This window comes from Camelus bactrianus, chromosome 5, assembly GCF_048773025.1.
Source record: "Camelus bactrianus isolate YW-2024 breed Bactrian camel chromosome 5, ASM4877302v1, whole genome shotgun sequence".
Lineage (NCBI taxonomy): Eukaryota > Metazoa > Chordata > Mammalia > Artiodactyla > Camelidae > Camelus > Camelus bactrianus.
In genome coordinates this window covers 36608594-36631902 of record NC_133543.1, presented here as the reverse complement: position 1 = coordinate 36631902, position 23309 = coordinate 36608594, and the positions used below count along the sequence as shown (strand labels likewise).

The 23309-nt window shown below is 34.7% G+C and overlaps 1 long non-coding RNA gene across 2 annotated transcripts in view; it reads right to left on the bottom strand.

Annotated features, from left to right (window-relative positions):
- The window catches only part of LOC105065205 (uncharacterized), a 614873-nt gene that overhangs the window by 341176 nt on the left and 250388 nt on the right, over positions 1 to 23309 (bottom strand). The window lies entirely within an intron of this gene.

The window sequence follows — 23309 nt, the reverse complement described above, 5'->3', positions numbered from 1 at the left end:
GAGAAAGAGCTGAGGATAAAGCCATGAGCGAGGCAGTCAGTTTCCTTTCCAGCCACCCTGTGTTTGTCCCCAACTCCATTCTCTCTGGCCACTTCTCTCTTCAGTAAAGGTGAGTAAACTTTCATTCTTTGATGCTATCCTGTCTATCTGCTGGCAGTACAGTTAATATTTTGCCTTTTCTCATGTATTTTTCTTTTCTTTTCTTTTCTTTCTGCCCTGGTTCCATTAGCTAGTGGACGTCTTGAGCAGTGTGTCTGGTGTTGTGCCCACATACAGAAATTCCAAGAATTTTATCATTGATTCCCCCCCCCCTTTTTTCTCTTTCTCGTAACTCTTAGGACTCAGTCATCTGACTTTTTTGTATTTCTGTAGGGATTGGGTATTTAAATCTTGTAGGAAGTCCATGAGTTTTTCAAGAAGATGAATAGTCCATGGTTTTCTTTGGTCACACCCTTCCTCTTCCACACAGACCACTCCTCCCACCCTCCTTCCCTCCTTCTCTCTCTCTCCCTCTCACTTTCTCTCCCCTCCAGGAAGCAGTGAGATGTAGGGAGAGGGCCCTACCAAACAAGACCCATGGAAAATTCATCTCTTGACAAAGCCACAGGACTTCTCCAGAATTTAAGTACCCAATATCTCTGTCTAACTTCGCCTACCTCAGAAACTCAAAGTTTCTTTTTTATTTAACCTTTTAAATTTCAGCTGATTACTATTTTCACAGTGATGCTCTGATAGTCAAACATAGGCTTCTGAAATGAGCACACACACACAAAAAATAATTTCCTTTGGTAGCAGAAGTTGTCCTTGTCCAGCCCATATGCTTCAGAACATCCAGCTACCTTTGAACTGCCAATATCTGCATCTCTGTGCCTGAGGGCAGCCTCTCCCAGAAATGCAGAAGGCACTCAGTCACACGCAGCATAGGGTGGCAGAGCTACCAGGGAATGCATTCCCCCGGAAGTAGACCCTCCCCAACCTATGACTCTCAGGAGCTGGTGTATAAATAAGTCAGCACCACTGCCCCTCAGGAGAGATTAACTGAGGTGTGGGTTTTGTAGCATTTCCCTGCAGAATTAAACTCCTTTCACTCACCATGGTAGATAGGTTGATAAATACCTCACCCTTTACTGGCCTCTTCCCTTTCCAGGTATGAATTCCTCACTCCCTTACTCGTATTTCCCATACCTTCCAAATTACTTGCACTTAAATTCTCATCTCAGGTATTTGCTCTGGAGGAATCCAAACTAAGCCATCTTTCCATAAATATTTAGATTAGATAAAGTCATATATTACTTGAATGAAGACACCTTTCATTTGTTGGAGGAGTTAACTATTCTTTTTCATTATTTAAGCTATTTTCCTCCCTCCCAAATAATTATAACTGAAAGCTAACCATAAAAATAAAAATGAGTGAGTTAGAATCATCCAATGACGCTTGAGTCTAGCTATGCCACATCTATTTAGGGGATGCCAGTCAGAATATATGTAATTTAGAATGTGTGCTCTTAAAAATGCTGGAAAGTAGAACATTTTTTAAAAAGTTGAACGATCACAGTAGAAAGACAAAGCTATATAGAGCAGAGAGAACAATCTGGAACAGATGGACCCCAGTGCCTTGCCTGGATCCACAACTTTCCATATGGGTCATTCTGGGCAAATTACCTAAGTTTTCTGAGCAACTTGGAAAAACTACTTTTTCTCATCCAATGAGTAAACCAAAATGTAAGTAAAGAGCTTAACACAGGCCTTTGTGTGTGGTAAGTGCTTGATAAATTAAGATTTCCTGGAAAGTCAGGCAGGTATCACCCAGGCAGGCGAAGATTCCTGTCATTTCCCCACCCACACCACAACCACAACTTCCCCAATGTCACACAAGTAGCTAATGATGATTACTGGTTCTAATCAGTGGTTACTCTGGCATTGGATGTGTCAGAAGTAATTCACATTATTTACGCAGTACAGAAGTGCCTTAGCTAAGGTGAAACTTTTTATTATTCCAAAAGCAATTTATGTTTTTCTGGTTCCATCACTAATTCCCCACTTTGAACTCCATCAGGATCTACGAAACTGGCCGACGCTTGTAGATATTTTGTTCTGGGGCTGGACATGAACTGAGATAAACTGGCAGGTAGTCTTTAATGCCTATGTTATCCAGCAGTTGACCAGACCCTGATAAGTAGTCCTCCTTCACAGGTTAACCTAGATATGGCTTCTACTTTAATCTTTCTACCTATAGTCTCATTTCCCCTCTTAGTTTAATTCTTTAGACAGTTAAGGTTCTAATATTTGGAAGAAAAAAAAATTCAAAAGGGATTGATATATTTAAAGTCAACCAGCATAGATACATGCACCCCATGTTCATAGCAGCACTATATATACAGCCAAGACATGGAAGCAACCTGAATGTCCACTGACAGATGATAAATAAAGAAGCTGTGTATATATCTACAAAGGAATACTACTCAGCCATAATAAAGAATGAAATAATGCCATTTACAGCAACATGGATGGACCTGGAGATTGTCATACTAAGTGAAGTAAACCAGACAAAGAAAAATACCATATGATATCACTTATATGCAGAATCTGAAAAAATGACACAATTGAATTTGTTTACAAAACAGAAACAGACTCACAGACATAGAAAACAAACTTGTGGTTACCAGGAGAGAAAGGGGGATGTGGAGAGATAAATTGAGAATTCAGGATTTACAGATACTAACTACTATATGTAAAATAAACAACAAGGTCCTACTGTATAGCACAGGGAAGTACATTCAATATCTTGCAATAGCTTATAATGAAAAAGGATATGAAAAGGAATATATATATATATATATATATATATATGTATAACTGAATCAGTATGTTGTACATCAGAAACTAACACAACATTGTAAACTGACTATACTTCAATTTAAAAAAAGACATTACCATTGAAGGAAACTGGGTGAAGAGTACAAGGGATTTTTTTGTACTTCTTTTTAAATTTACTGTGAATCTATAATTATTTCAAAACAAAACAATAATTAAAAAAAATAAAATCAACCAGGATTATGTGATGATGGAGTCACTTAATACAATGAAAATTCTGATCTGGCTTTAGCTTTGAGCTTGAAAATGTCAGATACCAAAACTATAAGCTGCTTAGGAAGAGGCTGGAGGAGAAAACATGCTACTTATTTCTCAGATGCTCTCTGTGAGTATTGAATCTTAGACACTGGAATTATGTGGAACCTTCATGTTTGAAATTATAATTGGAAAACATCATGCTAAGGAGCCTTTGCTGAGTTGTTTATACATTTGTGTTTTTTGGAACTAATCATTATTGGCTCTTGCATTCTTTGTGGAGGGGACTGGGCTTAGCTTTCTGTTCATATGGCTATCATCAGCATGAGGGTGCGTGCCCTGTATGCAAGGGTCTGCAGGCTGAGGGGCCCTGTCCTCACCCCTCATCACCCACCCCACACAGTGAATTGCTTCCTTCATCCCTCAAGAGGGTTCAGGGTAACAAGCCAGGCTTGCTTTCTTATCACGTATACTGTCTTGAAAAAAAAAAAAAAAACTTCCTCTAAAATACATTTTATTCTTAGGCATTTAAAAGTAAATACATTCTCCCTGCTGACCCTCCGCTAGAATTCTTCCTCAGGACTCTGAACTCTAAGTGAATGTACTAGTTCGCTAGTTGTCATACATAACAAAATTCCAAAGACTAGGGGACTGAAACAATAGGAATTTATTTTCTCCAGTGATAGGTGCTGGAAGTCTGAGATCAAGGTGCCAGCAGGGTTGGTTTCATTCTGAGTCCTCTCACCTTGGCTTACAGATGGAAGCCTTTTCACTATGTACTTACACGGTCTTTATTTTTTATTTTTTTAGTGTGTGTGTGTGTGTGTGTGTGTGTGTGTGTGTGTGTGTTTGTGTGTGTCCCTGGTATCTCTTCGTCTGTCCTAATCTCTTCTTACAAGGGCACTAGTCAGAGAGGATTAGGGCAGACCCTTATGGCCTCATTTAAACTTAATTATCTCTTTAAAGGCCCTACTGCTAAATATGCCACATTCTGAGATACTAGGGCAAGGGCTTCAACATATGAATTTTAAGGGGAAACAATTCAGCCTATAATAGTGACGTTTTTATATCATCAGCTTTATTAGTTGTTGCTGCAACTCAAAAACTATGTTTCTCTGAAAATTAGTGCCAAAAACAAAAGGAAGAGAAAGAAAAATTAGTAGCTGTTATTTATAAAGTGTACCTCTGTATTCATTATTTTTAAAGAGTTTCACATTGCTCTCACTTACAAAGCCCCGCTTCTAGGAGGACCGCGGCACGTGGAGAGCATGCTGTATTGGAATCAGTGTGCAGGTTGGAACCATTTGAATTCCCCTACCTGTCTCAGCTACAGCCAGAACTCAGTGAGGGCTGCTGGTTGAACTGGCAGGATGATGAGATGCTTACTCTATTTCAGCGTTTACTTCTAACTGAAATGCTGAGGTTTTTTAAAAGAAACCTATTAACTCCCTATGAGACCTAACCTCTCATCTTTGGCTGGTTTATCTTATAATTGGCTTCGGTAGAAGAGTCAGCACAGGAAACCGAGATTAAATGTGTTGAGCTCATCTGAAAAACGGAAATCAGTGAATACTTGTATGTTTAAGCTTTGTTAAAAATCCATGCACAAATCAACTGGCCAAATAGATGACTGACTGACATGGTCTAAAGTTTGCTTAATAGATTATATTCTTTTATGTTTCTGTAAAGAGATTTCTCAAATCTATTTTCCTATGAAGTACTTTCTACTGAGTTCTTTGTACAGTTATTAGGTCAGTTTATCTAAGCTCATCCAATTAAGTCATTCATCCAATAATCTTAGCATGCTTTCCGAACTCTAAAAATGTTGGGTCTGATTTGGGAATTGCTACAGTTGTTGGAAGGAGTTTCTGGGGAAAAGGTGGGAGAGTCTCAGAAGCTAGAAAGATACTATAAGTTTTAAGGATATTGTCCATGTATCATTTTAACATGAATTTTATTAAAATCATAATTTGACTTCTAATTCAACTTAATTTGTAAATGTGAAAGTCAAGTATTTTGCCTGAAATAATCTCAACCCATATTCTTCAGATCATAGGAAGTTTCTATTTTTAGAAGTTAAGCCAATATAAATTTAAGCCAATGTACATTTAAAATATTTTTATAAAAGCAAAAATATTTTTATAAAAAGCTAATATATTATTGTTAAATGGAAACACTGCAGAAAGTATAAAATAAAAAGTAACTGGTCTCTTTTTTTGTTGTCTTTCTCATCACAATTCCAACTTAAATCCTCTCGATTTCTTGCTCTAGAGGAAATTACTGGTAATGATTTCTCATATGCCCCAACATATATGTCCTATGCCTGTATATTTTTAAGCAAATAGAAACCTACCCTGCAGAGAGTGCTGTGACTTGCTTTATAAGCACACTTACAATATATTTATATGTTTACATATGCTTGTGAGCTCATTTACTGGCTAAATTTCTAGATCTGTCAAAAGATATTCACAGTTTAAATTTTGGGAAACAGTACCAAATTGTCCTCAATAAACCACTACACACCTATGAGAAGGGCTAACATCCCCAAAACCCTGGCTGGTGAAGATGCAGAGCCACAAGAATTCTAATTCATTTCTGGAGGGAATGCAAAATGGTACAGCCATCTTGGCAGATAATCTGGCAGCTTCTTACAAAGCTAAACATGATCTTACCACATGATACAACTGTGTTCCTAGGCATTTACCAAACTATTTTGAAAATTTATAAATTTATGTCCACACGAAAACCTGCATGTGAATATTTACAGCATCTTTGATTTTCAATTGGCCAAAACCAGAAGTGACCAAGATGTCTTTTAATAGGTGAATGGAAACTGCGGTACAAAGCGATAAAAATAAATGAGATAACAAGCCACAAAAAGACACGGATAAATCTTAAATGCATAATTCTAAGTGAAAGAAATCAATCTGAAAAGGCTACATCCTGCATAATTCCAACTACATGCTATTCTGGAAAAGGCAAAATTTCTAAAGAATACAAAAGAATTACAAATAATTTACGCAGAGTTTCTATCAAGGAGGTGGAACATAACTCCCAATATTCTAAGTGAGCTGCCCATTGTGACAGTACAGAAGAAGGCAGGACAGAAATGGAATGAAAAAAAGTGATTTTACAGTAGAGTTATAATGTGCCAGGTCAACACCAACAATGACAAGCTATGTTCTTAGTACGTATCCTTGATATGATGTGTTGAAAATGGCATTTAACCTCTGTGGTCTTCCTCCTAACACCAGCCTGATCATAAGAGAAACATCAGACAAATTCCCTTCGAGAGACATTCTACAAAATACCTGACTAGTACTCTCAAAACTCTTAAAGCCACCAAAAGTAAGGAAAGTCTGAGAAACTGTCATATCCAAGAGAAGCCTAAAGAGACATGATGACTAAATGTAACATGATATCCTGGATGGGATGCTGGAACAGAAAAAGGACATTAGATAAAAAATTAAGGAAATGTGAATAAAGTTTGGACTTTAAGTACTAATATTAGTTCACTAATTGTAACAATTGTACCATAACATCATAAGTTGTTAACAACAGAGGAAGCTGGGTGTGGGGTGTATAGGATCTCTGCACTGTCGTCCCAACTTTTCTGTAAATCTAAAACTGTTCTAAAATAAAAAAGCTTATTTTAAAATGTGCATGAATTTATACTCCTGCCAACATTTAAGAAAGTTTCTATTTCCCCAGATCTTCTGCAACATTGACTGTCACTATTTTTTTGTCTTTGCCAACTTGATAGGTTAAAAAATGTTATTTCATTCACTTACTTTTTAAGCCTTTAAGTACGAGTAAAATTCAACATCATATTTTTTGGCCATATTTAGTTATTAATTAAAATTTTTTTGGATAAACTGCCTGTTCACTTTCTTATCCCATTTCTCTATCTAGCTGGTATTTTCTTCTCTCTTCTTGGTTTGTGGATGCCCCTTGTACAACAAGGAGATTATTGTATGTGTCCTATGTATATATGTAACAACCATTTTCCTTAGTGTGACATTAGCCTTTTGAAATATCATTATGACTTCTGAGGACGTGACTGACTTGCACCACCTTTCCATCTCTCTCCTACCCCATTAATCCTCCCAGTCGAGTTTTACCATCACTTTTAGCTCAAAAGTGTACCTATAACTTATAACCTACTGTTTCAATTCCAAAATTATATTACATGTATTTACACATTTACATTCTATAATCATGGCTAAATTTTACACTTATAAATGTGTTTACATTTGTATGACTACATAAACAGCGTTCTTTGAATTCATTGCCTTTCTTATACCTTTCTTGAGTTTCTAATTGTCTTGATTTTTCCATTTTTCTTTTCCTTTTCTGTGTTTCCTTTTTCTTTTGCATAACTTGCAATAAGTGCATCTTTAAATCTGCCCAAATTTCTGAGAGGAAGGAGTTGAGCAGCAGGCCTACAATCATTTCCTCTCTTTCTGGTGGGCTGTACTTACTCTAAAGGAAAGAAAGCCAGTGATCTGGACTGAGGCCTGTTCACTAGACCCATATATAAGTAGACTGATGAGATTTGCTGGGAGGAAACTACCTACTCTACAGAATGGCCTTTGCAAAATACCCCTGGCCAAAGTATTACCTGTAGTAAATAAACACAGGCTCTAAAAATTTTGAAACATGGATCCCTGAAGAATGCCACATAAATGAATCAACTCTCCAGAGTACAGAATGGAGATGTTTCATAACTTAAACATTCTCTGGTCTGCAAATAAGCCCATTTAGAGACTCCATCTATGATTCTGGGCCAGATGTGAGTGCCTGATGTCAAAAGGAAGGACCCAGGGAGCCATGTGGGATATTTCATTTTTCTCTCTGCTTCATCTAGAGCTTGCAAGATTACCTGTGTCCTTGAAAGTGTTAGTAAAGCTTGATACTAGCTAAAATCTCTGATTTGTGTGAGTTTTATTGAAAATTCAATCCTGTGTGGTAGCTCAGTATCCATCCAATTAAATCTTACACATATCCTTCACAGTCCACAACTCCACTCTCCTGCTGATTTCCTTTCTAGGTGTTTCTGTCCTGCTATAAAACATAGTAAGTTTGTTCCTGTCCTGCCATAAAGAAGCAGGCTAATTCACCAAAAGATGGATCTCCAAAGTATTAATTTAGTAAATAACCAATTGGTCAACTTTACCAAATTTATCTAATTCATCTTATTTTCAAGAACATTTCAAAAATATTATTTTATTGACTGTAATGAATAAATATTACGTTCACCTCTTGAATATTCAAAAATAGTCTATACAATTTAAAATATATTTATTATGTAAAGAATATGCCAGAATTCAAGAGAACTAAAGTACTTAATGTCAGTTAATTTTCAATAAATTGAATGTTACTTAGAATAATGCTATGGTACTTATGTATATAATCATATAGGGAAAATATTAATATTTATCGAAACAAGTCATTTACAAATTGGAATATTTAGTCAATTCAGTGAATTTTGAAAATTAATCCCTTAGTGAAGCAGTTTACAAGAAATTGATATTCAGCAAGACATCCATTAGCTATGATTCTGGACATTTGCTTTGCCCTGAGTTTTATAATTAATATTGTGGAAGTCTCATGGTGAAAAGCCATTTCTTACTAATGAACAAAGATTCACTTGCATTTAGCACTTGAGAATTTTAGAAATAAATTCAACTGCTGAGAAAGTTCATGGCATATTAATGACTTACATTTAAATTTTTATCCAAAGTTTGCAAATAATTATTGTTTCTATATTATAGAACTTAACTGTATAATTCATATTCTACAACTTAAAATTTATATATTTTAAAAAATGTTTAATTCTAATAAATGTAGACTATATATGGGCCCATTACATCCAATAGATCATTTGAAGCTACAGCAATGCTATCAGAAAGCAATAGCTGTGAATTATTCTTAGGTTAAAATGAGAAAATTGATACTAGTAAGTTTGAATGATTTGTCCAAAGCTCTTATAGTCAGTGGCAGCAGCAGAATTTCAACCTGGGTTATCTGCATCTATGTCTAGCTTTCTGGAGAATTTCTCATGATTCATGTGCCTTTACATTATTTATTCTAGTAACAGTATTACACAAAAACATGTGCTATAATTTATTTTAATCAAGTATTTTAAAATTCTGCTTATTGTGGAAGTATTATGCACACAGAAATTCTATAAAACTTCTGCATGTATATAATATTAAACTCATATGTCCTCATAAAAGAACTTTAGAAAAATAAAATTACATATACTCTTCTATTGCATTCCCTTAACTTTCCATAACCAATATACTCCCTTTGATTTAATAATTCTTATTTTTAAATTATATTTTACCATTTGTTTAGTGTTGCTGCTTTCCAAGTTTATATGAATATATTCATACTGTGAATATTCTTCTATGACCTGCTTTTTAGGCAAAAGCTTTTGAGACTTTAATCCATGTTAATGTTTATAACTGCGGCTCATTCCTTTTCACAGCCATGTAGTTTTCTTTGAAATACTATATTTTGTATTTATATCTTTTTACTGTAAATGTATATGTAGTTGCTTCCAGTTTGGGATTTAAAAAAAGTCATCTCTTTGTTTGCTTGCTTGTTTTTCTACTACGAGCTGTTAGACTCCTATCCATGTGGCAGGATGCACATGTACAAGAGTTTCTCTAAAATTTCTAGAGTGACATTTGGGGAATATGCGCAGAGTTCTCAAAAAGACCACTGAAAATAATGACAGCATGTATGACTGTGACTAAATGAATGAATATATTAGGTGTATATGAACAGAACTAGACGAGAGGATTGTAACAAGGTGCATTACTGTTTGAACAAGTATTTTGCTTGACTTTTCTGCACTCATAAATGATAACTGATAACAACTAAGGACGAATGTCACATTGACAGAGATAGTGTGTACATATTGAATGTGTGAAAGTCCTTTTTTTTTTTACTGGTATTTATGCTCTTTCATCTCTTTTTCTTGAAGAAGAAACTTCTAAGTATCCTGAAATCATTTAAAATAAAACTCACATTCCAAATTTTATTTTTAATAACAAAAATGTGAGCAAAATTCTTTCCTACTAATGAATGAATATTTTTGGTTAACTTCAAAAATGGAATGATAGGAAACTATTCTGTCAAGGCCATTAAAAATGTAATCTTGTGGCTGCCATGGAAGAGTAATGACCAATATAAAATCACCCCACTTGAGAAATAAATAATTTTTAAATTTCATTTTTCTCAACGGAATCTCTGGTCCATCAATATATACTCACATATTTCTTGGTCCACATAATTTCCATAATTGAAAAAAATCCAAATATATATTTTGTTTGCAGAATTATCTTTTACCATGGTGGGTTTTGTAATATTCCATAATGGGAATACTGTAATATTCCAGCACCAACAGCACTTTTCAACAGATTGGTCAGTGAAATAAATCATAAATATACATACAATGGCCCCAAACAAAATAATGCAGCATACTCCTGACAGCTGGCCCTCTGAGTGTTATCAAAATCCCAGACGTATGCTATGAGATGTCCAAGGCCAGTGTAAATCCCTGAACTAGAAAAGTTATGAATTACTACAAATATAGGTTATAATACCTCCTTATAAAAATATATTTGAATATTTATGCATACTGGTTTCTTTAGGAGTATAAACATGACAAGAAAATTTGTCTTTGATATCTTAACCTTTAGTGAAGACTAGTGGAAAAACATTTCATCTGCCTTTCTGTCAAGAGAAAGGTAATTTATAACATATAAATAATTCATGCTACCTTATAGGCATTTTTTTAATGATTATTATATGTAGGGAATTGTGTATGAAGTCTAATTCTTAACTTCAAGGAACTCAAAACGAGGTGGGAAAATGAGTCATGTACACACAAAACACACAAAACAACAAACAATGAAAGTAATAGATCAAATATATCCCTCCCAAGTGATTTCTTTAAAAAACCTGAAATACAGAAAATAAACTCAGATGAGTTGAAATATTCAAAATTCTCACCATTGTAGATTTCCTACCATTATAATAGGTTTATGTTTCAAAACTAACAGGTGGAAAGACAGACTTATCAGAGTAAGCTCCCCAAACACTATGCAGATTACTTATTGCCACAGCTAATTATAATTCTTCCTTCCCTCTATCAAGATTATTCCTAGTCAGAGGATAAGATCTGGAAAACCTAGATAAGGATAACTTTAGGGAGGTAGAAGACCTCAGCTTCACACACAGAAGTAGGAAAGCCATCAAAATCTGCTGGAAGTTGGTATTTGTCTATGGTTAAACTTTGCTACTGACTTTTTGAAGTAGGTAAATAATAAGCTCACTCTTCATTGAACATCTCCAATCTAAAGGAATTAGGGTAGTGTGAAGGAGTAAGAAACTGGATTAGGAGGCAAAAGAGAAATTTTTATTACTTGAATTTGTACTCAAAACTGGCTCTACAACATGTATCTCAGTGGCTTTGTCAGTTAAATTGGAAATAAAAGGTCTATCCATGATGGTAGTTATAAATGTTAAGAAAAGTTTTGTGAATAAAATGCCTCATATAATGATTGAAACAAAATGTGTAAGTATTAAACAATATACACTGATCATGCATGAAGATTCTTTAATAAACAAATACGTATTCCCTTTGACCCAGAAAATCTGCTTCTGAGGATATTTTCTAAGAACATAATCCTAAAAGAAGAAAAAAGTTTACAAAGATGTTTAATGAAGCCTTGTTTCTATCAACAAAAATATTAGAAACAACCACAAGGCCGAAAAAGAGAGAAATTATAATCTCTAGTGCATTCACTTGATACATTGTACAATCTTTAAAAATGATCTTTACAAAGCACTTATTATAATATAATATTAACTTATTACGATGATATAGCATATTGAGAAAGATCAGTATCAAAAGTTGGATATATGACCACAAATTCACGATCCAAATAAAGAGTATGCACTGAAGAAAAAAAAAAACATTCAGAATGAACATCTCAAAGTATAGCAAGAATTGGTTTTGTGTGATGAGATTATGGATGATTTTAATTTTTCTTCCACATATCTGTATTTTCCAAATACTTTATTCCAATTATTAATTACTTTTATAATGAAAGAAGAAATGCTGTCATTTTAGTTATGTGTTTCATCTCACCAACAAGCTGATAAATTTCTTGAGGGCAAGAATTGTGTAACTTAACTCCTTTGAATCGTAATGTACTGTTATGCCTAAATTAAGTGCCCACTAAAAATTTTCCAAGGAGCTATTATACTGATAGCTTTTTCTCTCTCAATTTAAGTTCTTTCTAGGACATCAAAAGGGGAAAAATGTGACTCAATCTGTTTTGATTCTAAATCACATCCAAAGATGCCATACACATACCAAGTTATGAGGCTAAAAACCAGGCTGTTATAAACTGTTCTGAAAGGGAGATACTTATAAAAAAAAAAAAAAAGAGTCAGTTTGCTAAAGTTGTGTGAATAATGTAGCATGTGCAAGAGTTGGCATCAACTCATATTCTGATAGCACCAGACTCCCAAGAGGAAGCCATTTCTTGTCTTTTCCTCACTTAAGGGAAGAAATATTATCTCCCTTTACTGAGCAACTAAAAGATGAGGTGAAAAAGAGTTGGTTGAGTATTTCTACCCTGTCCAACACTATGGTTGATAGTAATAAATGGTCTCGGAGCCTCCTATACTGGGTCCCATCTGTTAAAATGGCTCCATGCCTAACTGCCAGATGGTGTACAGGCTTCACAGGGACAGAGGCGCCAAAAAGATGGCTTTAGAAGACACTGTTAATACCACTCCCTTGGGCCTCCCGCCTCAGTAACAACTCACCCGCATTGCCACTCCTGTCACAGCTCACACCGCTTTCATAATTTCTAGAAATAAGTGGTTCCAAACACTTACTAAGTCACTTCCTTGAGCTGCCTACTGGTTTCTGATCTCACGAAAGTTGAAAAAGAATACTAAAGTGGTGGAAAGAAAGGCTGAGAGTATCCAAACACTTGAAGTTGCCAACATCTACAGCTTGTGCCTGAGGGCCATTAAAATCATATTATGTGTCAAACTCCATTATGTAAGGGTGGAATGTGTAGGCAGGGCTTGTGAAACTTAACTGGTCTCAATGGGAAGAGAGCAGCTCTGCTACATGGAAGAGCCAGTTTATAAAGTACACTCACCCAAAAAGAAAAAAAGCAGCTCTCGTGATTTAAAAAACAAAACAAAAACAAACTTTTTCTCAATGGAAGACAATGGAAGAAAAGATAACCTCAAAATACATTTATTAATGGCTTAAATATTTCTCAAGACTGTTGTGCTAAATAAAGAAGAATAAGCATAGATTTTGTCAAAGGGTAATTTTCAAAAAAATTAAAGACAAGTCTTTTAAACAATAGATGTATCACTGAGTATTATCTCATTAATTATGTGACCAGTGGGATGATTCAAAGAACATTTGAGAAACTAGGTATATAGACGTTTAAAAACATGAACATTAATTGTCTAGGTAAGACACAAAGCTTGTTTAAGTCCAACAGAGACAATAAGATCACAACTTTTGGGGTGATCTTTTTTTAAGGGAAAAAAATCTCCAAGTAATATGTACCTTTAGAATTAAATCATCCAAGAAAAGTAAATAATTCAAGGGTGGAACTGGTGACAAATGTCCCAGTATGTCATCAAAAAAATATGCTATACTCTTTTTTGTCTTATTTCCAAGGTTAGGATAATTTTTCTTAACTCCAATAGATACATCAGAATAGAATCTTTGGGGAGGGAGGCACTTCTGGAGAATCACAAGAATTTTACTCAGCTACAGTAGAGACTGGGTGGCTCCCCACTTCCCTGGGCTGCAGTCAGTCTTTGTAGTCAGTTCATCTCTTTTGTGGCATTCCATCCCACGACATCCATACTCGCCAAGAAGATCACTTGTATTTCATTTTGAATCCTGTTACCCCAGGATCTTTACTGACTTATTCTTAATGCAAATGTTTAGTTATCCTCATCACACGTTATGCCAAGCTAGTATAAGCATTTTCTTATGTAATTTGTGTAGAAACAAAATATTTCAACATAAAACAGGTATTTGCTGATTGCATTCAGAGCATCCATTCCTCTTTTACTGTCATCTGCTCCACTAACTACTCCACTCTAAGATCAAGTAGGCTTGGAAGGGACTTAAGCACTGTGGCTATTACGTGGGATTTGGACCTGTATAAATCTGCCCTCCACATTCTTAAACATGTGTGTGTTTCTGTGTGTATGTGTACATATATATGTTCACACATACATGTCTATATACAAATACACACACCTGTATACACAAATACATATAAAACACATATACATACATAACTGTATATGTGCATATATGTAGTCATGTACTTAGTTACAGAGAAATTCTAAGATTCTGGCTTTTCACATTTATATGAGTTAAATCCTTCATTCAGCCCATCATTCCATCAGGCACTATTTTCTCATTAAGTAATATTCTTTCCATACAGACCCTGGGCTTGATGATGGGCATATAACTTTGAAAATAAAATGAAGAAAGTAAGCCTCCCTCTTAGAGTTTAAAGTCTCATAGGAAAGACATTGGAAAAGAAATTTGTCATCTATATACCATCTGTCTATCTAGTTATCAATCTACCATCTATCTATCTATAATGTAAAAATGAAATACAGGGTCCTATGAGAATACAAATCAGGGAAGATAAACTACTCAAAACCAAAATAGTTTCCCCTGAAGCAATCACAAGAAAGCTAAGTAATGAGGAATAAGTAAAGTTTATTCAGGATCTCACGGGCCATGTTTGAAATAACACTGGAAATAATTAGGTACAGTTTTCATATCAGAAAGCCAAAAGCTCTGTCTTCCACTGTGTTCAAGAGGATAGTGATCCCTGTGTACTTTTGCTTTCTGTAGTGAGTGATGGAAAACTCAACTCAAAATTGTTTAAGAAAAAGAGAAACTGATTGCCTCATATAATGGAACAGTGGTTTCAGATATGGCTTATTCTAGGGTTCAAATAATTTTTGTCTCTCTGAATTTTTAGGTATTGCCTGTTTTGTATTGGTTCCATTATCTAAGCCCACATGGTTGCAAGGCAGTAGCTTATAGCCCTTGGGGTAATATTATTCCAGGTTTGAATCTAGCAAAAATGACCATTCACCTTCATAAGATCTGAGATTCAAATTAGACTAGATAGGGTCACTTACCAATCTATGAAATAGTATCACAAAACACTAGAAAACAAAAAAAACATAATATTTATGCCAGACCACAACTCTGTAATACTATTAATCTTACTTTTTATGGCTGCAAACTCTTTGATTGCTTCTCCATATGACAGTTCTGTAAAATCTTCTATAGAGAAAATAGAAAGCTAATTCAAGGGTTTCTCTAGCATAGTTGATACACTTTTATTATTGATAAATTAAAAGTGTATCTTTGTTATGTAATTGATTACTAATATGTTGCTTTTAGGATTGTTGTCAAGTATGTGAAAAACTTGTGAGCTTATGCCTATCTTACACCCAGCAATTGGTTCTTATTACTAGTTCCAAAGTCCCATCCTGACAGCTTTTGGGGGCCGCATTCAGTAACTCTTTTAATCTGGCTTTCTCCAAATACAGAGGCTGAGCCAAAGTATTGTACATAGGTCCTTAAAGTAGAAAGCAATCTTAGAGGGCAAGAGTAAGAGAGAGGGTTAGTGAAAGGAAAGGACAGCAAGCCAGTTGTACTGGACACCACTGCAAGGGGCTAATCACACCCTTAGGAAGCATTATTAGATGAGTCTCTGAATTTTCCTTTGAGAGAAGAAAGGGGAACACATTTACACTTTGGATTCCATCTTCTACTGGTCAAGGGTGAACTCTGGGCATCAAACGTTGCATGGCCCATGCGTGAGTGCCAGGTGAACTCTCACAGGTATACCACATCACTGTGTTGGAAAGGCCCTGGGGTGGAAAGTTATAGGCAGGTATATTGTGTAGGTCCAAGAGAGGTTTTGTCAGTGATGCCTCTGCAATGCGAGTCAAAGTGGGTGTAGAATGAGTTGGGGCAGCAATAGCTGAAGTCAAAGGAGGGTTGTGAGGATTTAAAGAGAAATATACAACCCTATTTTCTTTTGTGGAAGAAAAAAACAAAACTCTTAGCCTAGAGTTTATAAAATTACCAATTTTTGGAATATTAAAAGGCAAATAAGCTGCACAGATATCTATATTTAAATGCACATCATATTCCAAGAATACTTTTCATCCATGAAAAACAATCTTAATTAAATAAAATGTTTTTCCCCATCTCTCTTGGATGCATTTTCTGTATAAATTGCTTCTTGTCACATTGCTTGTCACATCTGACTCCACATAATATCATCTTAACTAAATCATTAAATATTAAATATACAAATAAAGCTTTTCAAGTAGAAAAACCCAAATTCTGAGTAGAATCTAGCTGGCTATTTCCATGCCTATATTTTTATAGGTCTTCTTACAGCAGTATTCCAATGAAAACTTCAATTCTCTTAACTGCAAATCTTCATACAATACACTAAATACCTCTCTTTTGTGTGTCTCTTCTAAGTCTTCTAAATTTAAAATAAAGAATATGTAATCATCCCCACTGGGTCAAAGATTTTTCTTAGACCTAAATGGACAATAAGTTCCTAGCTGGAGAAGGTGATTTCCTGTCCTTGACTTATTTGTCAGCTGTTATAATCATTTGTAAAACAGATTAAGAAACACTTTTGACATTCTCCCGTGGCTCTGAGATTGTGATGTAGCTATTCATCCTCCACACAGAAATCAAATGAATGAATTACTAGCATTTAATAACAAAAAAAGAAATCTTCACGTGAAAAAAGCTGGGAAACAGCTGAAGAGAGCAGTAGACTGTAATCTAGTTAGTAAATAATAATGCAAACCACAGTGCAATCGAAGTGAAAAAGAGAATAAATAGGTTGGCCTGGTGAGATTTCATAGAAATTTTGGCACTGAGCAACTGGGAAAATTTCCTTGCCTATTCACATCAGCTAAAATATTTCCTATTAAGAAAAGCATAAAGAAAATGGAGAGTTTTCTGCAGAAAGTTCTAATAGGTTTATTTGTTATGCAATTTTTTGCTTCACCCTGCATAAAAGCATTAATTATTTTAGGGCATCAGGAATCAAGCAGATTTACCTAATTTACCGTTGTAAGCTTTTATGTACAAAGTAGAAAGGAGCACTTCTTAAAAGCCATCGATATTTTTCTCAACCTCTCCAGGAAGATAAGTTAATACATTTGTTCTTCCAAAAACTATTGTAATTGTACAAGTAATTTATGTTAATTTGAAAAATTTGGAAAAATGTATGAGGAAAAAAATACTATTTGCCTATAACCTTAATACTCAGAGAGACTCACTCAACATTTGATAGTCTTCCAAACAGCTTTAATGCCTATACGTGCAAACACACACACACGCACACAAACACAACATACTCACATATACATATATACATGAAAATCTCAAAATCATATTATAGCTCCTGATCTATACTTTGCATGTATGCTCCAAAAATCCTTTTGTATCAATAAACAGCCTTACATTTACTATGTATGTGTATGACATATATATATGATACACATACATGTATCTATATTTTTGTACACACTATTTTCAAATTTATAGGTTAAAAACTAGAAATCTACAATAAAATTTCTGAAAAGAAAACAGTGATCTTGTTTTTGAAGTAAAAATGGTTCATTCTTATTAAAAAAAAATTTACTCCAAGCAAAACTGAAAATCAGGACTAAAGAAAAAAAAATTTAATCCCATGGTCTGAAAATAAACATTGTTAACTTTGGAAAATCAAGCCAAATATTTTTGGGGAGTATATTCAAACAGAAGACTAGATGGATAAATTTATACACAGAAACAATTTTACAAAATAATAAAATAAATGTTATTGTAAATAAATGTATTACCTTTAATTTTCCTAGAATTTAAAAGTAAAAAAAAAAAAAAAAAACACACAAGTGACGCTGAAGGAAATGTTGACACTTCTGATCAATACTTTTTCACTGCAGTAGGTACTGGTTCCTAAAATAGCTCTAAGATTTATAACAGCAGACTCGGTGATACAGAAGAAAACATAAGTGATATGGAATAGAGGATAATGGACATCACCCGTCACCAAACAGCAAAAAGAAAACAAATTTTAAACAATGAAAACAGATTAAGGGACTTCTGGGACAACATCAAGTATACCAACATTCACATTACAGGGGTCGCAGAAGTAGAAGAAGAGAGAGAAAGGGGTCAAAGATGTATTTGATAAAATTTTGGCTGAAAACTTCACAAATCTTAGGAAGGAAATAGATATCTGGGTCCAGAAAGCATAGAAGATCCCAAACCAGATTAACCCTAACAGACCCACACCAAGATATATCAAAATTAAAGTGGCAAAAGTTAGAGAGAATTATAAAGGCAGCAAGAGAAAAACAAAGAGTTATGTATAAGGGAACCCCCATAAGGCTATCACCTGATTTCTCTGCTGAAACTTTTCAGGCCAGAAGGAAGTGGCATGATAGACTCAAGGTGCTGAAAGGGAAAAAACCTGCAACCTATGACACTCTACCCAGTAAGATTATCATTTAGAATTGAAGGAGAGATAAAAGAACTTCACAAAAAAGCAAAAACTAAAAGAGTTCACAGTACTAAATCTACCCTAAGAGAAATGGAAAAGATTCTAACAAGAAGTAAGAATCTATAGGGAAGGGAAAATCCCAGTAGTGAAGGTAGACATGTAGTAAAGGGTAAGGATCAACTATTTAAATAAGCTAGTACAAAGATTAAAAGACAAAAAATTGTAAAATCAACTATAACTACAATGATCAGTAAAGACATAAACTAACAAAAAAATCAATAACTCAGCCTTCACTGAAACAAGAAAAGGGCCAAACTGTAAATCATCAAATTTTTACCCTGTCTGATCAGTGACACTACAGAAACCAAAACTGTTAAGGACACTATGAACTGATACATACTTTTAAGGTCTTGGGTTAGACTGCATGTTTTCCTGAAAGAAGGAGTCACAGTAACCAAAAGCATGGAATTCTTAGAAAGACAAAATGTGGGGTCAAGAATAGGCATTGAAGAACAAGGAGACTTCTCAGCAGAAACCTAGTTCATTCTGCATGAGAGTAAGTGGGGGTAGTGCAGGAAACACTTTCTTCATAAGACCATTTTTATTGCTTAGGGTCCTTACTAGTTTCAGTAATTATTGTTTTCACTTTTTGGTTTCTTTCCTAGTTGTTCTTAGGTGAAGGAGAGGAATTGCGGAGGGACCAGTCAATCTCTTCTTCTTCCTGAGAGGAGAGCTAGATGATGTCTCTCACATCCCTTCACATGTCAGTGTGGTCATGTAACTGACTTCTAGACAGTAAGATGTAAGACAAAGCAGAAGTCACCACTTCCAGGGCTGGCCTAGAAAGCCTCCCACATATCATTCTCCATCCTCTTTCCTATTCTGCAGTAATCTGGAAGCTGTGTTTTGAAGATAGTGAAGCCAAAAGATGGAAGGAAATTGAGTCCCTGCATCACTCCTTGTAGGGAAGCGGCCCCGTCGATCAGGACTATCCATTTTGTTCATGCAACTCTGAAGTACATTTCTGTTTTGTTAAACCACTGAGACATGAAGATTTATGGAGCAGCTAGCATTACCAAAACACAGGACTAGAGGAAAAGTGAGGAAGAAGAAACCCTCAAAGTTATTCTTAAGAACAGAAGAGGTATTTTAAAATAACAAATTTTATCATCTCTGAGAAACAAGAAGATGTAAGCTAGGGATTGGCTTACAAACTCAAAAGCACACAGAACCTAGGCAGATAATGTAACTGAGTAAGAAAAGGTAGACTATGTGAAAATATCAGTTACTGCACACATAATAAAGATGTTTATGTTTTACTTCAGCTATTCTATAGAAGTATGCAAGATAATTCAAACATGGACTTTATTAGATTGTATTTCAAATTTATTTCTTTTAATAGAAATGGAAAATGACTTCCAATTATTAAATGTTTCCTTCTTCATTGTCATTACATTGATTTTTAACTGGAAACCTTACTCATTTTCTTCTGCACCAAGATATTCATTTAGACCTAATATTCAAGTTATGGTAGGTAGTAAATAATTCATCCTTGAAAATGTTAACTGAGAATGATATTTATTTTTATCTTGCTTCATAGCATAGGACAGCTGTTCACAAAGATACATACTTCGAACACAGAAAGAATCCATGAATGGTCCTTTTTACGTTTTGGATAATTACTCCCAAGATATTTCAGAAACCTGATATTCCAACAGTTTTGGGTTTAGTTTTTAGTACTGTTTTGCCCTTTAGTTCAGCAATTTCCAGTTGTATTTCTTCATTCATACTGTCAATCTTGACTGAGAAAGAAAATTAAACAATTTTACTACATTTTCATAAGGTCTGCAACTATATACCCTTTTTTGAATTTCAATTTTCGTCTTCACAATGTCGGAATTGTAATACAGCATAGTCTTTTCGTTTCTTGAAGCTGATTACAGGATAGGAAAATGGGCCAGATTTTTCTTGCCAATTGAATTTCCCCAAGAAAAGTGTAGGGGGCTAATGATGGCTTCAAAGAGACTGTGTCCCAATCCCTGGAAGCTGAAAATATTGCCTTTCTTGGAAAAAATGGCTTTCCAATTGTGATTAAGTTAAGAATCTTGAGATGGGGAGATTATTTTTGGACAACTGGGTACCCCCTAAATGCCATCACAAATGTCCTTATAAGAGAGAGACAGAGGGAGATTAAACACACAGACGATGAGGAGGCATCATGACCACAGAAGCAGAAACTAGTGTGATGCACCCACAAACTGAAGATTGCTGGCAGACACCAGAAGCTGGAAAAGACATAGAACGGATTCTTTTTTAGAGCCTCCTGAGGGAACATGGCCTTCCTGACACCTTGGTTTGATTTTGGAATTTTGATCTCCAGAACTATGTGAGAATAAATCTCTTTGTTTTAAGAATCCAAGTTTGTGGTAATTTGTAACAGCAGCCAGAGGAAACGAATACAACATTCTTTCACTAGAAATGAATGAGAAAATCAAATCATAAACATTTGTAATTAATAAGAATTCCCCTGCATAAAATTATTCAAATACATTTTGCTGGGTTATTATTTAAACCTAATAGTAAAGTTTTGATCTAGTTTTCCATTGAGAAGCAGAGGCAAGAATTTTCATTGGAAGACATGAACAAATTAACTTTCCTCAGTGGTTTAAAACTGCTTTCACCACCTCATTATGACCTAGGTTCAGTTAAGTCCAGCAACCTACCCTATTGTTCATTCACTTCAAGGATGGATCAAGACTTGAAATGACTTCAGTTTATAGCATCAATTACTGTGTCCACCAGGTGTCCTATTTTCAACATTTTAGCACAAACCTATGCCAATAAGTAATGCAATTTTGAAGTTTCTTGTTTCTACCAAGTGTGTAACTTTGAATATAAGTTTTCTAACAAGTTTGAGATCAACTTCAGCCATCTTATGAATATTCTTTGTAGGTAAGCTAATTGATTTTGCTAAGACAACATTCAATTTTCTCAACGAATGAAAACATCATTTTGTGAAATTCTACCTATCGCAGACTAATGTCCAGAATTTGTTGGTCATATCAAAATTTTCATCAAGACCGTTGATGTAGCTAACTCGGTGGTATTTTTTTAATCTATGTTTTCACCAGCTACAGTAGAAAATGTCCCACATGACTAATATTTTCTTCTTTAAATTTTCCTATAATTTCTAAACCATAGCTTAAATATTCTAAACAATAATGTTTTAGTTATATTTACAAATATGAATGTTCTTGTTGGAAAACATAATTCTTACTGTATTCAATGGACTTTTGAAAAAAACATGCCATTGTGAAAAGTTTTTAATTTGGGGGCAATTTTATGATCCAAAACATTTCATAAATAAACCTTGTGACATGTTGAAATGTTAATACCATGCTTTCAGTTAAAATATTTCTTAACTTTATTAAAGTTTTAATTAGCTTTTTTCTGGTTTTCTACCTAGTTCTCTTTATGATTTGTTTTACAAAGATGATTTAAATTATACTCTTTCAGAACAGATAGGTTGTGTTTGCATATGGCACATGAAGAAACATTCTTCCATCCATAGAAAAAAAAATATGCTGTAATATTTTTCTTAAACAAGTAATTCTCTCACTGTCTTTCATCCCCCCTCCACCTTTTGATGAAAATATGTGTCTAGAATAGGTATCAAGAATATTTTATTTTCTATTTAACACTAGCATAAGAGAGCCATGAGTATTATGATAAAATACAACTGAAACTTAGTGTCATTGTCAGGAGGGGTGGAGTTTGTAGCAAACTGGACTCAAAATGTTCTATCAAAAGGGGCTGTCGCAGCCTTTGTTGCAAACAGAATCTGAGATGAATTGTTGCCATATCTCTCACTTTCAAAAGAAGCTGGAATGAAGGACTTCTAGTAAGTCTCCTAATTGTTACATGTTGGCAACGGAATTAAAATGTAATACCTATGACTCAGGGGGAAAAAAAGAAAATACAGAGAAGTGGGGAGAAATATATAAAATAGGATGGGATAAGACTAAATTAGCCAGGAAAGAACTGCAAAGACATAAAAAATGCAATTCAAAAATGTGAATAACTATTCGCATGCACTAAAGAACACTACTGTCATCCAGAAAAATCTAAGCAGTGACAAAACTGATTCTGAAGATTTTTCCTAGAGTACAGAACAAAAAGAAAAAGAGATGATTGATATAGAGAATAGAGATTAAAGATTTAAGCTAACAATTATGGTCTCTGAATTTGGAACAATAGCAAAAAAAAAAAAAGAGATAATTGAAAAGAAATTACAATCAAAGACAAAACTGAAGAAAATTTCCAATTTGACAAATCACTTGAGTATCACAGTACATTATTTTGTAAAAAGCTTCCAAGTCTCCATCCATTTCAAATCTACACACTTTGCCACTCCTCTCATCATGGGTTCTTTTTCTCTACCCCTGAATCTGAGATGTCCCTGTAACTTTGACCAACTAGATGTGGTATAAGTGACAATGTGCCAGACCGCAGGTGACCTGGGGTGCTTCTATTCTCTTTCCTGATATTCTATCATCACTGTGTGAACTAGCCCAAGCTAGCCTACTGAAGGACGTG